Source organism: Fundulus heteroclitus, chromosome 3, assembly GCF_011125445.2.
Source record: "Fundulus heteroclitus isolate FHET01 chromosome 3, MU-UCD_Fhet_4.1, whole genome shotgun sequence".
In the NCBI taxonomy this organism is placed as follows: Eukaryota; Metazoa; Chordata; class Actinopteri; order Cyprinodontiformes; family Fundulidae; genus Fundulus; species Fundulus heteroclitus.
The window spans coordinates 16,896,277-16,899,298 of record NC_046363.1 but is presented as its reverse complement, the minus strand read 5'-3'; the positions used below and the strand labels follow the sequence as shown (position 1 = coordinate 16,899,298).

The 3,022-nt window shown below is 39.7% G+C and overlaps 1 long non-coding RNA gene across 1 annotated transcript; it reads left to right on the top strand.

Moving 5' to 3' along the window:
- The first annotated feature begins 1,766 nt into the window (after positions 1 to 1,766).
- Positions 1,767 to 2,745, top strand: LOC118557781. The gene is made up of 3 exons (XR_004928004.1): positions 1,767 to 1,805; positions 2,236 to 2,381; positions 2,528 to 2,745. It is a non-coding gene; the product is annotated as an uncharacterized LOC118557781 (long non-coding RNA).
- The last annotated feature ends 277 nt before the right edge of the window (positions 2,746 to 3,022 follow it).

The following is a 3,022-nucleotide window of genomic DNA, read 5'->3' as shown; positions in this document are numbered from 1 at the left end:
TTGCGAAATATGTAATGATATTTTTATTGCTTCGCGCCCTGTATCGCCGTTTCCCGCTACGGCTCCTTGTCTCTATCACTCTGATTATCCATCCTGTGCTGGTGGAGCCTTCTGAAAGTAAAACAGCAAGCGAGCGGACGTTTCACGGTTTTATTTCAGCTCAAGCAGCGCATCAAAAATGACAGCCTTCAAGCTTGTTGACAGCCACCTCTTGTTATTCACACACAACAATAAACCGTGAGAGCCAACGTGTGTTGTGAAACTGCAAAACTTTGTCTTAAGCGGAAAATCAAACGCGCGTCTACACAGCTCAGCGTTCACAGTGTTGCGTTCGTGAGCGTTGGAAAGCTATGGTGAATACAGGAGCATGGGACATTTCAGTTTAACAACGAAAAAGGCAGAAAACGGAACAGAACTTAACTCATACAATAATGTATTTATCCAGAAACAGTGTGGGCTTTCTTACAATACTGAATGCTCTATAATTGTATTTCTGTTATTTTTGATTATGCACATCTGCTAGCTTTTTATTCTAAAAAATGTATAATATTACAGCAGCAAATTATCAAAGTTTTTCAAAGCCTGTTTAAAAGCTCCAAATGGGGCTTCAGATCATACAGCAACAATTGTGCTGTCATTGTTTTACAGGGCAGAATTTGCATTTGCTGACTCTTGTCCTTTAACTACTGATGGATATACAGGAATAGAGTCATTAAGTGTCAATTCCCAATTCCGCTTTTTTAAGGTTCACATTCAGTTCTCAAAAATTAAATGTTGAACATGGGTCATTACTCATTAAACCTTAAAGTAATCAAAAAGTAATCAAAGTAATTAGTTACATTACTTTTTAAAAGTAATCGAAAAAGTTACACTACAATTACATTTTAAATGAAGTAACTTGTAACTGTAACGGATTACATTTTTAAAGTAACTTACCCAACACTGAGCGCGAGGCAGCACGGAGCTGCGAGCTGCGAGAGGAAAAGTAGGGCAGAGTGAGGGCACGTTATGTGGATCATGTAACCAGCCACGGTAGATATAAATTATTATTATTTTGGACATGCACACACACACACACACACACACACACACACACACACACACACACCAACAAACACGCACACATAACAAAAAAAATAAAAAATACCCACTGACAAAAGGGCACTTTGGGCACCAAGGGGCAAAGGGGCAGGTGCTCAAGCCCCCTCCGAAACACTCCCAAAACATCTTACATTATGTCACAGGAATTTGCTGGCTTTATTAAAAGGAAGATGCCAGACTTTTGTGCAGCCTACGGAGGCTCAAATCGCCGTAGTGTCAAAACGAGAGCCAGTGGGATCACCTTTCACAAGTAAGATATGACATTATGATTTGTATTTGGGATAATCGTTAGCTACTTAGTGGATATATGTACAATACAGGCTCTGTTACACAGGAACAGCGGGGCTATGACATAATAGTATTACAAGATTGTTGTTGACTCAAAGCTTTTATAAGTTTGTATTAGTTTCGTTTGGACAACTTTTTATAAGTAGTTTAGTGTGGTTGTGTTATTTTCAAGTGCATACATACATACAATTACCCCAAACAAATTTCATTTAGGTGTGTATTTTTGTGCTTACCCTTAATGTTGAAAGAAGGAAAAAGGGTTGGAAATTTTGACAATAATTTATACATCTGGGAACATTTCTCACGTTTTTAAGGTTTCATCGAGTTAAGGTTGCATCAAGTTCAGATGCTCTGTCCTCCTGTTTGCATCGTGTTAATGAGATGCTCTTTTCGGTCTGCGTCAAGTTCATAAAGCGGTACATATTATTAATATAATACTATCTTGCTCCAACGTGTTTGCAGTTTGCAAATTTGTTTCAGTTCGAATTCTCTTGTATTCAGTTTTTTCCTCCCCAGATGCCGGTGTCAAAGAGGTATGTATCCAATGGTCTGCATGTTATGCTGTGAATTGATTCAAGAAGGTTTTGTGTCCCTAAAATAAATTTTAAGCATCCTAAACCTCACATTGATTATACTTTTAAGGTCAGGGATTCAAACTAGTCAGCTTTATGCCCTGCTGCCCCCCAAATGTGGCAATGAAGTGAATTGTGTGAAATGTGGATTTGTGTCTGCCCTGAGAAGTGCTTCTCTTGGAGCATTCACTATTTTCACCTTATACTGTTAGTTTGCATTCTTGTGTCCTGTTTTGGCAGGATCATCATAGTAAAACGGTATTTGCTTTTGAAGGTTCCTCTCTGTCCTTGGCTTCATCATAAACATTGACACATTGATGTTGATGGTTCCTGTGCTGCTTGAAGGACAGCGATATGTCCTGACTTATAGGTTCAGCCAGGACCACTTGGAGCTTCTCTTCAACTCCATCAGAGCATCCGGTAAGGTTCATTTAGATTTACCAGCCGCAACACTGAGTCACACAAAGTGTCAGTAAAAGCTTGTATGCTGTTTTGTTTGTCTGTCTTTTTAAAGCATGTGTTGAATATCTTTGTACTATACTCGTACACCTTGTGTTTTTCTTAAGGGGGCTGGAATAACAATCCTAATGCCAGCCAGTGCAAGTACATTTTCAGGAAGCTGATGGCCCGGTGTGGGGTTGTCAAATCATGCAGAGGCAATGTGACTGCACAGGATGACACAGAGTCCCTACCAGCTGTCATTGACACCTCTACTAGCCTGTCAGCTGTAGATATGTCCTCTGCAGCAGGAGGAGAAGATCTTCCATCCCCGTTTGCTGACATTCCTGCGCTAGTACATAACCACAGCTACCTTCCTGTCCACTTTGATGGTCTTGTGGACAACGTTCTCGTGTACATTTCAGGTAAAGGTTGACTAAAAGTCGATTTTGCCTACAACCGATGGTGCCAATAGTCAAAATCTGAGGGAAATCAATTTCACAATGGTCCAAAAAGATAAATGTTCCCTTAATTTCCCCATGGTTATTATAAATTATTTTAATATATCAACTCTTATTTCAGGATTTGTTGTGCGACGGGCTCTGAAAAAGCTGTCCTGTGAT